The following is a 17,969-nucleotide window of genomic DNA, read 5'->3' as shown; positions in this document are numbered from 1 at the left end:
AAAACAAAACTTAAAGAAAATAAAACAAATATAAATAAATAAAATGTAATACAAACTAGAAAAGAGAATTCTTCCGTGCGGTTTTAAAGAATAACAAAAAAATTTAACTACAAAATGATGATAAAACTTAAACAATCTTTGCCTTTCGTAGTTTTTTCATACTTTTTGGTCGTTCTTAAACTCGTATTTTATTACCTAACTTTTTAATTTATTTCTAATCATCCTAATGTATCATGAAAGTTTATATATATATATATTTATTTATTTATTTGGCAAATGACTTAACTATCGAATTTACATCTATTGCCCTTAAATCCAGAATAAAGGGCCCTGAATTTGTAAAGGGTATCCGACTAAACTCTAAAGACCGTAAATATAAAAATTAAGAATCTTATTTCCTTCACGTTATTCGTATCTCTTATAGTAGACTAATCTCTAGAAAAATCAATAATTATAAGAATTTAGTTTTTCTCCTACGTCTAAAGAAAGTGCTGTAGAGTTCGTTTAAGATTCTACAACAGGCAAGGGTTTTTTCAGCGGTGGCGTTTACACGTGCGCTTGTGTACTAACATCGCATACCACTAAGGCAGAGGGTGTTGTTACCTTATCCCATGAAGAACAAGTTATTTCGATTCTGGTCACGTTCAACTAATATTTTTCCGAGTTCACAAGCGACAATAGCCGCAGAATCTCCTTTAAATAAAAGTTAAATGAGTTTTACGAATTCATGTTCGTACACCTTCATTTTAAAACACTAATATCGTTAAATAGAATAGACCTGTAGGATACAAAGTTATCGTTTCAAATAATACTGGACCTGTAAAAAGTTAAGTTATTTTTGTGGAACATTTAAAATTGGGCTAACCTGTATTTATCTTTGTTGCTACAAAATTGTGTTCCAACAACGAAGTTTAAAAACACTAACGTAAACTGTATTATTCAAGTAATGAAGTTACATGCATCATGTAAGCTATATATATATATTAAACAATGCTTCATAGCTTTTTATTGTTTGTATGTATAAGACATGTCTTGATTGATTCATAATCAACACCGAGCAAAAATTACTGAAGGTAAATTGATGAAAATTTTTATACACGCTCTTACGGTGTAAATGCACACTAAGAAAGGATTTTTTTGAAATTCCGAGTTTAAAGGTTAAAATGAAGTAAAAATGAAATTTATTACTTTTTGAATTTCTTGGTAACAAATGAAGATACCAATTTGATTTTTGGTTGTGTAATCTTCATGTGAATATCTTAAAACCAGTTTCTGAGTTTAAAGGATTAAAATGAATTTAGAATTTTTTTAATTTCTCAATAATAAATGAAGAAATCAACTTAATTTTTATTGTATATAATCTTCATGTTTCTAAATTCTACATTTTTCGAAATTCGCCGTTTAACGGAGTGAAAAAGAGAGGTAAAAAGATTGTTAACAATGATTGTAAATTTTTCTCATTTCTGACTATATTAAAGGAGATATTCAGTAAATTTGAGCTTGCAAATACTCTTCAGGTAAATATTTAAAAATAATTTTCGGGTTTTTTATTTTTTATGGGGTGCGACGATGAACAGCATGGCGGCTCAACCAACACAGCCACTGTTAGCGTATGCATGACGCGACTGGCTGCATCAGTCTCCGGTTATTTGACTAAAAAACGAAATAAACGCAATTAAAAAATTAAATGAGAATGAAGAACGATCGGCTCCTGATGGTGTTTGTCGTGTAACGAGAAGAACCGGGCAAAATAAATTTTTACCTGTAAATGTATCGGCACATATTCGGTAATGTATATGTATCGGTAATGTATTGGCGCAGGGTCTGAAAACCTATGTACTAGCATTTTGCATGCGTGTTGGCTTCTGTTACAAGCAAACTAAAAATATTGTCAGGCCAAAGAAGAACGAAGAGGTCTTCGGAAGAAGAAGAGGGAGAAGAAGAAGGAAGACCAACCACTCGCCTCAACATCACGGACTGGAGTCCGGAACAGAGCCCAGCAGAGATGCGTCCTGAAGGGCAGCCATACCAGAAGCGGATGAAGAGCTTCTACACAACCTCTCCTATTTCAAAACTTACAGTAAGATAAAATAACCCAGCAATTGCGACTCCTCCGGAAAAGGGGACGCATTGCTCCCTCCTTATAGCTAGTGCCCCGTTGTGGCGTATTCCTGCTAGCCTATTAAAGAGTTAGCACCGAAAGGACTTCAGTGGACGGTCTGAAGGGGAATTACGTCGGGAGGACAGGCTTTATAAGCCTAGCCTTCCGCGGTCGGCCCATGAAATGGGTTCGATAACGCTGGTTTAACAACGGATTGGAATGCAATTAAATCCGTCTTAAATTCACTAAAATAATAATAGACAAAACTTGAAAAATTAGATCCGAGATTAAAAAATAACCCTTTTAAAAAAACAAGCCCGATTAGAAAGATCCAGCAGCAAGGGACTCTGTCCAGGTTCTGCGATAAAGTAGGGAGTAATAGACTCCTGCCAACTTTGCATTCCATTCCAAAAATATTGTCATTTTCTATTCGCCTTTTTGGTATGGTAATATATATAAAAACAGGTTTCATAAACTTGCTGTAGCGTATGTAATTGTTGAGTTTTTTCTAAATTATATATTGTGATCTAGGTCTACTTCCTGTTGTATAACAACTAATAATATAATAGAATTATTCATGAATTGTACATGACTATGTGCTATTTATGAATTCTGGTTTTAGTTTTCTTAATTCTTATCACGTGTAATTTTATTATTTAAATAATGATATGTTTTTTCTTATGCATTTTGTACAGCCATTATTATTTTATTTTAAAATTATTCTCTCTCCAAACAATAGATCGACGTCGTTAAGTACTTTTTTTTAAAGTCGTTTTACCTAATGAACGATGCGGTCAGGAAACCTTTTCCTTTTGTGCGTTTTTATTTTCTCTCCTTGGACTGTTACTCGATACTTAAATTTTTCTTTCGATTCCTTAGTTGAAAACCAACAGAATTATGCGTGAATCGCTTCTTTCCGTATCGATGCTCGCCTTTCATTAACCGGTACACGTAGTAGAGCCGGATTCTTGTACATCCTAAATAACTCTCCTTCCTCTTCAGATTTTCGGTTGTCTTTCTTACCTTCTTGAGCCTATCTAATTTTATATTTTCGCCTTACTTAATATTTAAATTTTTCCTCATTCCCTTTCCTACAAGTCCCGATCGTTCTATGTACTTTTTCTTTTGTATTCTCAAATCTCTCTTCTTCCATTTATTACTTTTTGTATATTCATTCTGGTTTTCAATCAAAATATCAATACGCTTTGCCGATCCGAACCTTTTTACTTTTTACCCGAGCCGTTTATTGTACTTTTATTCGGTTATTACTTCTCCCGCATTCAAATTAAAAACCTGAAAAAATGTGAACTGTTCTCCTTTCTTCGTTCTTGTTTGTACTTCAATTAATATTACCCGATTTCTCTATACATCGTAAACTAGTCTATTTCCTCTGTATTTAAATTTAATTTCCCTTAAAATGATTAACATATTATCTACAGTTTCGAAATCTTTAAATATTATGCACGTAGTCTACTTCTTTTTCAGCCTTCTATTTAAGTTTAATCCGAGAACAAACGGCTTCTCTTATATCCACGCTTTCTGAATCTCATTTTTTATGTAGTACGCTTGCCGCTTCACCTTTGATTTGTAAACGACGCTGGTGAGTATCGCTAAAATAGAAAATAGATTGTATACAGTACTTGTTGCATGGAAAATATTCCATACAATAAACATTATCCGACTTCCATTATTAAACTAACAACTTTAATAATGGAGCAATAGTCAGTCATCTGCATAATGTATTCTGTTGTGCTTTTCCTAAACAAGATAACAATTCTGATGGTGTGCCAAAATTCAAACCTTATTTGTGTCTTACGAGATCATCAATTTCCTTCCTCCTCCAAATTATCATCGTTTATTTTTTCCATTAGTGCAATATCTCTGTGTACTGCCACTAGGTATTTACTTTTTCTCTTCATAAAAGTGGGGGGTTTTAATAAAATTGAAGGTACGAATAGATTTTTGTTTCGTTTCTTCATATTATCTCTTGTTTAAATGTAATCTGCCTTTCAACCACCTTTAACTGATTTCATTTGACGTAATTTTTGTCTCACTTCTTCAACTGATCGCCCTCTTCTGTTTTGTTTTTTTTTTTTTAATTTCCGAAGAACATGAACAGATTCGTGCCTTCATCATCTTGCCTTATTATATTTTCTACATTCGTTCATAGAGTTTTAATATTCCTATTGCGATTATTCCTATTACTAAATTTCCGTTATTTGCTTTATCGTAGCTATCCTAGGAAACATTCTATAGGTTATGATGAGTTTCGTTCTCTAGTAGGCTACTCAAAGTCCAACGTAAGCTAGGTTTAAGTTTCTATTACTCAGACTGTCGAACATTAATTATTATCAATATCCTCAACAAATCCCGAAGAACTGTCGCTCTCGTTTAGTGATTTTTAATCTGCTCTTTCAGTAAATAATCATCCTTAACCGTACTGTCTACGTTACGGCAACTTGTTTCCGATAGAGATACAAACATTTCTCCAACGACAATTCTTAAATAATTACATGTATGAAATAAATTTATCGTCCCATTAAGGAATCGGAAAACGTTGATTAGACAAAAAGATTGAAAAAATGTTAACGTATGTAGTTTCAAAATGTATTTATCGGCATTAGAATTATTTCAGAGAAGTTCATTTCTTATCTGCATTTCTTCGATAAATTTCGAATTGATAACTACATATAACGTATTTAATTTTTTTTTTATCAAAACAAATAATAAACAATGACTACATTAAAGATAATTTTTTTATAATAGACAAATATTTTTTTTTTTCTAATATCGTTTGATACAAATTTAATGGTAATAAATTTTTGTTATGACGTAATTTTTAAACAGATATGAGAGCGGTGAGAAATTGCGAAGTAGCTTGTTTTTGTTGAAAACGTAATTCAAAAATAAAATCAATGAAAATTTGTGTTTTTTAAATTAATTTAATAATTTGTAATACGAATAACAAATTAACGGAAGGAATGAGATGCTTTTGTTTTATTTTACTGGATTGGATATATTTTTGTAACTGAAGAATATATTTTATAAATTTATGAAGATCTGAAGATATCGCAATAGAGATAAATGAAATTCCTCAAACTGTAAGTATTATTATAAAATATAATTAACTGTTGGTTTTAAACAGGATTATGTTAAATAACTGAGTAGATTGTGTAATAGAAAAGTAATTGTGTAATAGTGCAAAGTAGATTGTGTAATTTTGAAAATTCTTCAGATATGAATTTCTATTATCGTCCTTTAAAAATGTAGGCGGCAAATAGAAGAACGTTACTTCCATATTTTGATTTAACCTAATAAACCTTCATTTTTGAGCTTTGCGGTGTGATAGTGATTATTTTTTTGTCAGGATTAAAAGTGAAGATAATCATCACCGAAATATTTTAAATTGCTTTTCAGTTTGTTTATAGTTCTTAATTTTTAACAATCCACCTCATTAGTATATCGGATAAAACTCGTTCGTAGCTTTCAGACGTTATTAGTCATCTCAATGGTCGAACTGAGACTACACTTCATTTATATACTTCATATCCTCTGAAGTAGTACCTTACGGTGATTCCAGAAGCTAAACAGAAAAAGAGAGAGGTGTAATTAGTTACGAATTTAGATCTTGATTCTTCTCGCCTATAGTAATCAATTTTTCTCAGAATTAAACAGTAATGCAAAGAAGTTAAGTTGTTTTATAAGCCAAAATTTATCGTTGATAACCTGAAATAAGTCACACAATTAACAAAAAAAAATATTTAGAAAAAGAAACTGTTTTATAATTACGGGAAAAGAATCTCATAAAAACTCTTTCACAAATACTTTTTCTTTTAAAAAAAATTAAGTCTCAAACAAGAATTTATAATGTTATAAATTACATTTAATGTACGAATAAATAAAATATTGTATATTGTTTTCATTGTTTCTTAATATTGTTATTAATTTTAACGGTAATAAAGGATCTTCGGTCTGCTGCAGACATTTTAAATGTTAGACGATGTCGCCTGGATTACAAATCAAGGGCTGAATTATTTTGTATTGTAAATATTTTATAATAACAATTAAGTATTTTATATTATAAAATAATTTCTGTTAATTTCATGAAAAAGTTTTCAGAAATTCTGAAAACTTTTGTACGAGTTTAAAGTTCTAATTAAAAGTAGTAGCACTAGACCCCGGGAATGTGTTCGTACATACTCCCGCACGTTGGAACGGCGTCGTTAAATTGCCTCGAAAAGGTGACGTGGGGGTTAATTATTATCGCGTTTAAGAAATAAAGTGATAATAAGGAGACCGAGTATCTGACTACTCATGCTTAGGGCAAAAAATTCCTCCTTGTTCTATTTCGATATGAAATTATGTCCATTAACTTCTAGATTTTCAACACGATTCCAGAAACTTCACGCATAAGTGTATGGCGTAATAAAACATTGTTTTAACACGTTTTACTAAACTTATGGTAATAAAACCCATTTAGTACGATTATACGAAAATTACTGAGAGTTTGGTTCTGGCGGTAAAAGTATCGTAGCTACATACGGCTTTCAGAAGGAAAGCGAGGTGTCGAATGTTCTCAAACGTATCTGACCTTCTCTTTCTCATAACCCTTCTCATCTCTCTCACTCGCATATTGCCTTTGACTTGACAATTCTTTACTCTGAAAGTTAAGTTTCAACCGTTTCCCAAAATATCATTTTTTTATTTAATTTTTTTTGCATTATTATCTTTTATTGCAGGCCTGTTATATTTTTTGTAATTTCTTATTTTTTATAATTATTTACAGTAGGCTACAATGTATTTTTTTATTTTATTTTATTTTACATTAATAATTTACAATATTTATTAATTTATTTATATATTATATTAAATCAAATTATTTTATCTGGTAATTTTAAGTTTCGACATCAGCAACAATAGATACGTAAATTAAAATAAAGAAATGTAAAGGAAAAGTAATGTGAACCTATCTATTATGGTTAATTAGACCTAACACATACAACCCAACGGGTTGGTTAGTGGTTAACTCGTCATCCCAAATCAGCCGGTTTCGAAGTCAAGAGTTCTAAAGTTTAAATTCTAGTACTTAATTTAATACGGATTTGAATACTAGATTGTGGATTCCGGTGTTCTTTGGTGGTTGGGTTTCAATTAACCACACTTCTCAGGAGTGGTCGACCTGAGACTGTACAAGACTACACTTCATTCACATTCACACATATCATCAGAGGATATTCATCCTTTGAAGTAATACCGTACGGTGGTTCAGGAGGCTAAACAAAAAAAAAGTACCTAACAAGTACAGTACATGTATGTACTCATATATGTAAGAGCGCCCTTAAAGTTCTATTTTGCTTGTTCTATTTGTAGTACCAGGCGATGAACAATAGGGCTTGCATGGGGGCGTGAGTATAGACCAGCTTATATTGAAAAGTATGGTGTCACGGTATCAGCAGCAGACTTGTGTATCTCATGAAATCTCATTTATTTCGATGAAAAAAAATTAATTAACCATTTGGAGATCGAAAAATATAAATGTAACATAAAACGTAAGTAAATATATATAAAAGTGATTGTATTATATATTAAAATGTCACAATATTCATTTATTATGCGTAAAAAAATTCCTGAATTCTTCATTTATTGACGCCGCCAAATGCTCCATCATTTTGTAAAGAATGAAATTTTTATTTTAAAAAGATATGTATTTTTATATTGTTTAGAATGCTGTCAAAATTTTAAGCAAAATTAATTAATTCTCTGTCGGTTTGAAAATGGAACCCCTATTAAGCAGAAATATAATGGAGGCAGTATAAAATATCATTTAGTAATCAGAAAAAATGTTTCTTAATCATTACGTTTTTTTTATCTATAGAAAAAACTCGGAAGTATCGTTAAATTTATTTAGAAAAAAAAAATGTTAGAAGATAATTATGCAATTTAAAGTGAACGTCATTATAATTAGAGAAATATTTGATTTTTGTCAATTATTCAGCACTGATACGCAATCATTGAATAATTTGTGAAACTTTTAATCTGTTGAAAGGTTTGAATACAATGTCATACGTTAATTATGTTGAGTTGAAAGTAAACATTCTGACAATATTAATCGTAAATATACTGTAATGTATTTGTCAATCGCTGTCAGCATGTATTGTTAGCTTGCAAAATTTACTTGTTTTTGGTGGATTTTAAAATTATTTTTTATAAAATATTAGATATAAGGATACTTACCGATCAAAATTTGTCGGTCAACATGTAGAGCAGTGATTCCCAATCTGTGCGCCGGGGAGTCCCGAAGATCCACGGCCTCTTCTCAGGGGCGCCGCGAAATATTGTAAAAGCTTCATAATTAATTGAACCAAGACATTTATAATTATTAATTTAATGTTAATGAAGTAAAAAAAATAATGAAGATGCACGAGTTTTATTTATTTTTATCTCTTACTTACGAGTAGTCATACTTTTACTTAGGGTGGGCGCCATGGAAAAGTTTTAATTGAAAAAGGGCGCCGTGTCTCGGAAAAGTTTGGGAACCACTGGTTACAAATGTGAGTTCAGCGTATTAGAGTACTTCAGAAGGCAAAATTTAACTCTCCATACAAGGTGACCTGGCTTCAGAACCATTTCAGAATTTAATAAATTGAATTGTCAATTCATAAAATTAGTATTACAAATTTAATAGCCTTCTTCTATCGATGTTCATCTAATTCTCTCTTAGGGAATACATAGACAGAGTAGTGGAAAACAGGAGTTTCTAACTCACCTCTTGGTATACCTCACAGCACATTGGTCGGGTAGAAGACTACGATCACATTTTTAGGTAGATTTCATAAAAAAGCTACCTACCTAAATGATTCGACTTCCGGAAAATTTTGACATATCTTTGCGTTTCACATCACCCAGACCCCAAAAACCACCGTCAGTTTAAAAGTATATTTAAAGACACGATAACTGCGGTAATGTTGCGCCAATTACTTTCAAATTTATTCAAAAAATACAACTACCCAAAATTTTGGTCGAGTTCGTTGTGGGAAAAATCGGAAAATGGGGACTGGAAATTGGGAGGGCTTTTTCGAAAAAAAAAATCGTTATAAGTTACATATTAAGTAAAATATTGAATTTGTTTAAAGTTCCTATTATTTGTTGGATAAGGACCTAAAACATATATAAGTAAAGTTTTTTTATATCACCAACCATTGGCGATATGACGCCCAGGGGGGGGGGGGGAGGAGGAATGGGGCTTCGAAGACAAAAAATCATACCTCCCTTAATAGGTACAGTATCGAAACGGTTTAAAGTGGTCATTAGTCCTCTAAATATTACCTAAAACTTTTGTCTGAAACAATTTTTGATATGACCAACCCTTACGGCAAGGGATGACCAAAATATTGCTGGAATTGTAAGAAGACTGTGCTTATATGCTAAACACGTGAAACATTTTTCACGAGTAATTTGAAGTTTTTCTTAACTTTAAGGTGGAAATCTTTTTTATCCCCTACTTTAGCATCAGTGAAATCTACCTCCGCCTTCCGGCGTGCCGAAAGAGATTTTTTGTTTTAATATAGCCTTCTACCCATCTCTTGAGACAATATCATGACATCACAGTCAAGAAGACAGTGACGATAAGGAAATAAGGGGACAGTAATGTTCTGACGATGATTGTCAGAACCCTGTCCAAACAATCCTTTTTTTCATAAATATGTTTATCTGCTTAAACGAGACCGATAATCGATAAACTATCAATAATCGATTGTAATTTACTATTGTATAGATTAATAGTATAGAATATTTTAGCGATATTTCAGCCGCACAATAAATGGCTATATTTATTTCTATATTTATCTAAAATTAAAATTTATAATAAAAATTTTTGAACGATTAATAAGCAAGAGTGAAATGTACATCAAAGGTGAGTTAACTCCCCCTATCTAATATTGCATTTTTTAGTGTTCTAATCAAGTACTTTTTCTTTATTTTCTCATACGAATGCATCAGAATTGTTACTAAATATGATTTATAAGGATAAGTTTTTTTTTCTGGAGAGCAGATTAAGTAAAAGTAACCATACAATATATATATATATTTAATATTACTGTTTATAATCAGAAATAAAGAATTATAAAATTACGCTGATTAACCTTTCTCCGTTAAAATCTACTAATTTTACATTAGAAAGTATGGCAATCAGTTAAAAAATGAGGTACGGGCTTTTTTTTTCATTTCTCGACGTTTCATGTGACAAGAATCCAAAAAAAAAACACAAAAAAGGAGATATTGTTCATACGTATGTTTGAACTGATCATGATGAAATTCATCTACTGATTTTGAAGAAACTTTGAACCGAGTCTCGTGGAGCAATTGTTTGTAAAATTTTGGGGTCATTATCTCCTAGGGTTGGGGGTTTCTTTTGATGGTCAATTTTCTCAAAATTTTGTCCATACATAACCCCACTTTTTATTAAGGTCAGGTGAGGTAAGCATGGGTACATGCTTATATTACCACTTAAAAAATAAAATTGCCCCAAAATCCCTTCTTCACCAAAAATGTAAAAAAGCTATGTTTTTATTTATTGCATATTTTTTAACAAAGATTTCTTTACTGTCTTCCTAGGTAGTAGTGCAAGCGACTCCCAAAAAATACTTTGGGAGCAATATTTGGGAGGGGGGGCGATAAAAGTTTAAAGATATCGATTTTATGAATTCTTCAAACTTTTTTTGGTTTAATAATATTGAAAAGTTTAAATAAAAAGCTTTTACTAATAATATAATAGTAAAACTTCATCATAATTCATTCCCCACCTCCAAAAAACATCTTAGGTAAATTTATTAGTTGTAAATTTTTTAGTGGAATTTTTTTTAGTTTCTTCAAAAAAAAGTAATAAAACGTTTTATTTCATTTAAAGATTTTTTCATTTTCAGAATAAACGTAGAAAAATCAAAAAAAGTCCCTGGAAGGTGATTTTGGAAGTTGGGATCAGAAAAAAATAAATACTAAATTAAAAAAAAAAACATCCAAAACCCCTCCCCTCCCATAAAAAAACAGTTTTTTATTGGTTTATACTTGATATTTAAAACTTATTTCGGTTATTTAAACATGTAATTATAATTTTATAATAAAAATTTATCATAAATTATCCCTCAACCTAAAAAGAAATCTTAGGTACCTTTTTCCATTTGTCATTATTTTTTTCCTGCATAAGAATAAATAACCATTGCCAGGAGAGTATTACAACTTTGTTGTCAGTTTTTTTATTGAGGCACCAAAATTAAGAAATTAATAATAAACAGCAGGGTTTGCTACCTACACAGAAAATTTTACTGCGATTATTACATTCCTTTTTTCTTAATCATTTATTTTCTTACCATTCGTTATCATTAGTTAAAATAGAACTAGTTAAAATTTAATCATACTGAAATAAGTCAGAAATTAATAGCCAGATTTTAATCTTCAAATGTTTATATATCTGGACTTATTACTTTTTTCATCATAAATACGTAATATATATTGTCGATTATATAACATGTTATAGTCCCTCTATATAATTTCATTATCACACGACTGAACAAACAAGTTAAAAGATATAAATTATTATTAATAAAGTTATTAACATTAAAAATTGTTATAAAAGTACGAAGTATACTTTATAAAGGTAGAATTTATAAAATATTTTTATTAAAATTGTATAAATCAAAGTACAGAAACGTTCTTTTGCCGCGTTACGTAGTAGTAGTTCAGATATAACAAGATGAAATCCCTTTAATACTTGTATACCGACACTCACAATTTTCTTATTTACAGTATACTTGGATCTCGAATTTGTAAAAGGATCAAATGCTGGAGATCTGATAAAATCTAATAGAAATAATGCTATATTTTTTAGATTTATCTTCATAACTAACATATTTTTGTTTTAAATTATTCGTTTTTAAATAGGAAGTATTAGAATACTATTTTCTTAATCAAATTATAATTTGTTTACACAGAACCGTATAATATCTTAGTACAATACTAAATTTGAGCTCTTTATGAAGAAAAACATGTTTTTGTTTTCCTCTAAAGTGCTATTCATATTAAATAGCATCTGTTTTATTTTCCTTACTTGGCGATTTATTTTTTTGTAGCTACATAGCCCGTCACTCGCATTCTAACCGCCAAGCTTTCTGTCTTGCATATTATCATCTTTCAGGTTCTTTCTCTTTTATTTACATAAATTCAGACACCCAATGCCTTGCAGGTCATCAGCGTCTTCTTCTCTCTCGTGGAATGTTTCTAGATTTCTGCATTTTTCAAATGTCCATACCGATGTTGCCGCCTCTTCTCCAGAAATCAAAGGATTGAGACCTAGAAAGTCTACGGTTTACAGTTTTAATAGTTATCCATCTTTACCCGATAATGTTTCTTCATCGCTTTTCCTAAGCTCTGAAGTTCCAATCCGTAAAAAAGGATATTATTGATTGTATTATTTTACAGTTTTTACATTACCGTTTTCATAATGCTCTCTGACCTCTAGGAAGAATTCACTTTTTGAATAACAACTCTTCGTTGTCCTATACGACGACTGATGAGGTTACATTTTTTCCTTCCGACAAGAAGACTGTCGATTATATGCTTCGATTATTTTTTTTTAACTCAAGTTCCCTTTGCTCCATTCAAATTCTTTGTCTCATTAAAGTTAGTTTTAAACTTCATTAAAAAAAGGCTCCCATAATTTTTCATTTTGTATACTCTATATGATTTTTTGCTCTAAAAAAATGACTACGGGGTACTAAATGTCTCGGTCAGGAATAAAAAATCGTGCTATTCCTGATCGATAGTAATCCACCGATGATATTAATCATTGTCTATCCTTTTACACTTACTCTCCCATTCATTCAATATCCATTCAAATACGATTTATAATATTTGGGGGAAAGTCAACATCCTTGACGTAGATATTGAACGCGTTTAAGGAATGCTTTTCTTTCTTGAAATAATTTTTTGATTTACGTAAAATTTTCTTGTTACTAATTATATACACTTTAGTTAGGGCAAAATCATTCAAGGCTTCAAACATTCTCTTGATGGGCAGCGTGTCGTTAGTTTTTTTTAAATCCACGAAAAGCATGTGAGAATATTCCGATTTAACTTTTTATTTTAGTCGACGAAGTGTCTTTTATTTATTTTCGTCTTAATATTGTTTTGGTGTCTTATACGAGTATATTTTACGATACTGTTGGTACAAACTCTCTTATTACCAATTTTTCTTGTGATTTAATCAAAAATTGTGAACCCGATAATTCGATCAGTATTTATTTTACCATTCTTTCTCATTTCAGCCAGTGGATGAGTTAATGATTATCTTTTAGGTAGTTATAATAGCTTATAAAACTTCCCAGACAGAATCTCCATCTACTGATTAAAATCGATTGTAAAATTGCTTGCTAATTTTCGAATTTGTGTATTTCAGACAGGAAAAATTACTGCTTGCTAATTGTAATACACGGGTACTTCAATCTTTTGATCTTCACTTCCTAAATAAAGAACTACAAATGTTCAACGCACATTAACCCTTTCAACCAGTCCAATCTATGGATACGTCAGCCTCTAGCTTACTCATATATCGGTAACGAGCAAGTGATTTTGATAAAATATGATTTAGATAAAATATGTTTTTTTTTCTTTTTAAAATGCCTGTTGAATTAGGTGTATAATTATTTACTTTTTGATATCGTTTGAATGTTTATTAAAAAGAAAACAACAAGAATTCGTGTTCGTTAATTTGAAACATCTACAGCATTAAATACGTATTTCTAACCTTCATTTAATAATAATGCAAACAAGAAATATAACAATAAAATTTCTGATTTTTTACACAAATACATTGAATTCAGTTAGTAATCGATTATTCAAAATCAGTTCGTATTTCTGTATATGTTTCCTTTATCTTTTGTTTCATCTTCTAAAATTAATGATAAAACATAAATATGATGTAATTTTAAGTTGACGAGTACTACTAAGTCGTGAATTCTATATGCAATCTACCAAATTTTTTTTGTAATTTTCATTGAGTAATGATGCAGTCTTTTTTAGAAATATGTTCATAAAATAATAATAAAAAAAAAACTTAAAGAAAGGGGGATCCTGGCTTACCGTCGGCCTATAGGCCGTCATCCATGCTGGACAGAGCGGTAAATATCTGGAAACATTTTTGAAACCCTGATGGTAACTTGCAGTTCGGAAGTCCGGGAATCTTTCGAACAGGCACCATGGGTTTTGGAAAGGACACTATATATCTGAAGTGATGGTGCCAGTGGAGCAGGCATTGACACCTTGCCGTGCGGATAGGCATAGGTCCTGCGAGTGACATTGGATGTCCGGGAGTGCATTCAACTTTGCCAGATGGTACGACATTTTAAAGCACTTGAAGCAGAGTTCGGTATTCCTTATTACCTCATCGCCTGGATCGGGTACTACCTAAGGGGTTCGCGATTCAGGTACGTTACTTGTAAGGGGATGAAAGAAAGGAAGATTACCGCTGGAGTTCCTCAGAGATTTATCTTGGGACCCAACCTGTGGAACGCATATTATGACAGCTTCCTCAGAGTTAAGATGCTGGATTAGGCATTCCTGATTAAATACACGGACGTATCAAATAAATTTAATTTAATTTAATTTTTAATAATAGATAATTAACACAGTAATAATAATTTTAATTTTATTAATAGATAAATTAATGAAATTTTCAATATTAATAATTTTTATACTCCGGTTGTATAAAGCATTGGTTTAATTGAAACTCGATTAAAGGTGTATTTCACGTATTCATCCGCTAGAAATTCGCATTTAAGAAAGTTAGACGTCATACACAATAATGGAATTAGGCATGCCACATGCTTTCCTTACAAGCCCGGTGATAGTCAATGTCTGAAGCCAGCTTAATGCCATTACATTGTAGAAGAGATATTCTACTATTAAGATGCGCTGCAAATATATAGATCTATCCTGCCTATGTAGATTATAAATCTTTTAATAATAATAATTCGTTGGCTGCTTTACTTGAATACTACGCTATCTATATTCCAGATCAGCCGGATTTCGATACTGAGAGTTAGCAAATAAACACGAAATTGCTTTATCTGATGGTACATTAACCATTTCAACAAGGCCTTCATGACTTTGCCCAACACAACAACAAGATTAGATCTCTCTTATAGTAAAATAAAAGAAAAACCAGTAATGGTCATCCAAGCCGGCCTCCGTGGCACGTCTCGGCCTTTCATCCGGAGGTTCTGGGTTCGAATCCTGTTCAGGAAAGGCATTTTCACACGCTATAAAACTTGTCATTCATCTCATTCTCTGAAGTAATACCTAACGCTGGTCCCGGGAGATTAAAAAAAAAAGTAGTGGTCATCCAATAGGAATTTTCTTCAATCCTTAGTAGCTATGAATAATATATGACAATTTATACTGATGGTTCTAAAACTGATCATAGTGTTGGTACATTAATGGTGGAGCTCATTCTAGGAGACTGCCAATTATGAGCAGTGTCTATACTGCAAGGTCTTCGCTGTACAGAACACTTCTATGAAGAGAGAGAGCTTATTTATTTCAAACTAAAGCGCTGTTTAGAACAGAAACATTGAGAATGTTTTTCTGGCAAACTCCCTGTCCATTCTACAACTATTACATCGAATGAGACAGCGATGTGTTTTTATATGGGCTCCAGGGCATACTGGTATCTCAAGAAATGAAAACACTGATGAAGCCTCCGCAATTGCAAAAAATTGTCAGAATAATGACATGATCTCTGTTTGAGTGGCAGACGTCAAAAATTGTCTAACCAACATTTTAAAAAAACATTTGGTGACAATAATGGAGTAGATTAAACATCTAATTAAATGAGTTAAAAATTACTCATATAAATGGAAGAGCGATGCACTTGCATTCGCTCTGATGTCTTGCCGGGAATAAATTGCGTGACAAGACAGAATCGGTACACACGAATAACAAATTTTTATCGTTGAAGAACCAATGCCGGCTTACCGGCGAAGAAAGACCAATGTGTATTGTATGTGATAAACCCCTCACAGTTCTGATTCTACCAGAAGAGTACAGTGTATGAAAACCTCAGAATGAGGTGCTGATTTAGATGGTGCTGGCTTAGAAAACGATTTAGAGGAAACAAAGTCGCTCACCTTCATGTCAGCGAATTACTAATCCGTTTGTAGTCAGCCTTCGGTAAAATGTGTGAAGGTTCTTTACACCTAAACATAGAGTTCCTTTTTTTTGTTGGTATTATCTAGAAATTTGTCTATTTTGTTAAAATGTGTTTAATGTTAAGTTTAATTTGGTGTTTTATGTGCACCATCATTTGACATGTTATTGGTGATTTTTTCTTTATTTTTAATCAATGTGACGAGGGTTAACGACCTTAGAAGTCGATGTCTGTGCATCACAAAAAAATATAAATATAGGAATGAATAATTAAAAAAATATTTTTGATTTAGCAAATAAAATAAAAAAAAAAAAAAAAAAACTAATATGGGTGCCTCTTTAACCCGGTAATTTAAATTCTTTTTTGGGAAGGAATCAGCTGTGAATGCGTTCGCACTTGTTTTTCTCGTGCTCCGTATTTTGAAGTTTTTATTAGGGTTTTGTGTTGTTATTTAGTTGTTTTTCGTTTTTCTATTGTTTTTTTTTTTTTTACTGTTGTTTTTTTCATTCGTTTTGTTGTTTACTGGTATTTACCTACTGCAACCGAGTACTGCTTGCTTGGTTACGCAGTATTGCTTTAATCGAAGACAATTTAGATCTTTGTTTACCTTTGGCTTATGTGGTCTATTAGTCGAATTTGTAAGAATAATTTTATTTAAATTATTTTTTTTATAACATATATATTACTTGATATATATTTGGATTATAATTAATTGATATGGCCGATCCAGGCGAACTTGAGGGCGACGTCCCGATAGATGAGCCTGTTCCTTCGACTTCGTCGGAGTACGAGGTTTTCGATTTGGATACAGAGACGCCCACCCAGGTTAAACCCAATCCCGTAGTTGAAGCTTTTAAGAAAGCGAAGGGCCGACCCGGCAGTTCTGCCCCGCTGGTCAAGGCAGCCCAGGGCGACCTGGACTACCTCATTGAGTTTCTGGAGCTCCCCGGCAGTGTGGGCTCATGTGCGAGGAAGACAATTCTTCTTCGATTAGCGAAAATTAAAGAAGCCCTCTCTGCTGTGGCAGAGGAGTACGAAACATTGGCCTTCAAGCCCAAGGAGATCAAAGTGCTTCAGAAGCCAGTTTCTGCCCCAGCACATCTCAGGCGCTATGCTGAGGTCGTCCGTGGTAAAAGGGAAGCTAGGCCAAGAAATCCGAGGTGTTGCTGGTCAACAAGACAAGTGCCAACCTCAAGAGGGATTTTCAGGCTGCCCTTCGTAACAGCCGAAAGAGCCTTAAGATTAGGGTCATAAAAGAGACCAAAGGGTCTAGTTGTGGTAGCGGATAACAAGGAGACAGTCCGAGTCATCCTGCAGTGAAGAAGCTTGAGCTCAAGGTTGACCTCAAGCGCGGTCGTAGGCCCCGTGTCATAATCTATGACATAGACCGCAGTCTCTCTGATGAAAAAGTTCTGACCCTGATTAGGGATCAGAACACCGACTTGGATGAGGCTGCGTTCAAGAAAGAATGCAGGCCGATTTTGAGACAGCCGGCATTCAGCCTGAAGACAGGGAAGCGTGGTGCCCCCTCACAGTGTATTCAAGTTAGGCGCTAGTTCCAGAGGTTTCTGTCCGAAGGTATAGTTTTTTTGGACTTCACATCCTACCGCGTCAAGGAGTACATTGACGTGAAGCGATGCTTCAAATGTTATTGTTTTGGCCACAGGGCCA

At 32.4% G+C, this 17,969-nt stretch overlaps 1 protein-coding gene across 1 annotated transcript in view; it reads left to right on the top strand.

Moving 5' to 3' along the window:
* Nucleotides 1-4,972: 4,972 nt before the first annotated feature.
* The window catches only part of Nep3 (M13 family metallopeptidase neprilysin 3), a 175,514-nt gene continuing 162,517 nt past the window's right edge, over nucleotides 4,973-17,969 (top strand). The window contains exon 1 of the mRNA XM_075382059.1: nucleotides 4,973-5,202. The gene's annotated coding sequence lies outside the window, so the exon portion shown is untranslated. The remainder of the gene's footprint in view (nucleotides 5,203-17,969) is intronic.

This window comes from Lycorma delicatula, chromosome 1, assembly GCF_047948215.1.
Source record: "Lycorma delicatula isolate Av1 chromosome 1, ASM4794821v1, whole genome shotgun sequence".
NCBI lineage: Eukaryota > Metazoa > Arthropoda > Insecta > Hemiptera > Fulgoridae > Lycorma > Lycorma delicatula.
Note: the sequence above shows the minus strand (reverse complement) of the source record. Positions and strands in the feature narration are given on the sequence as shown.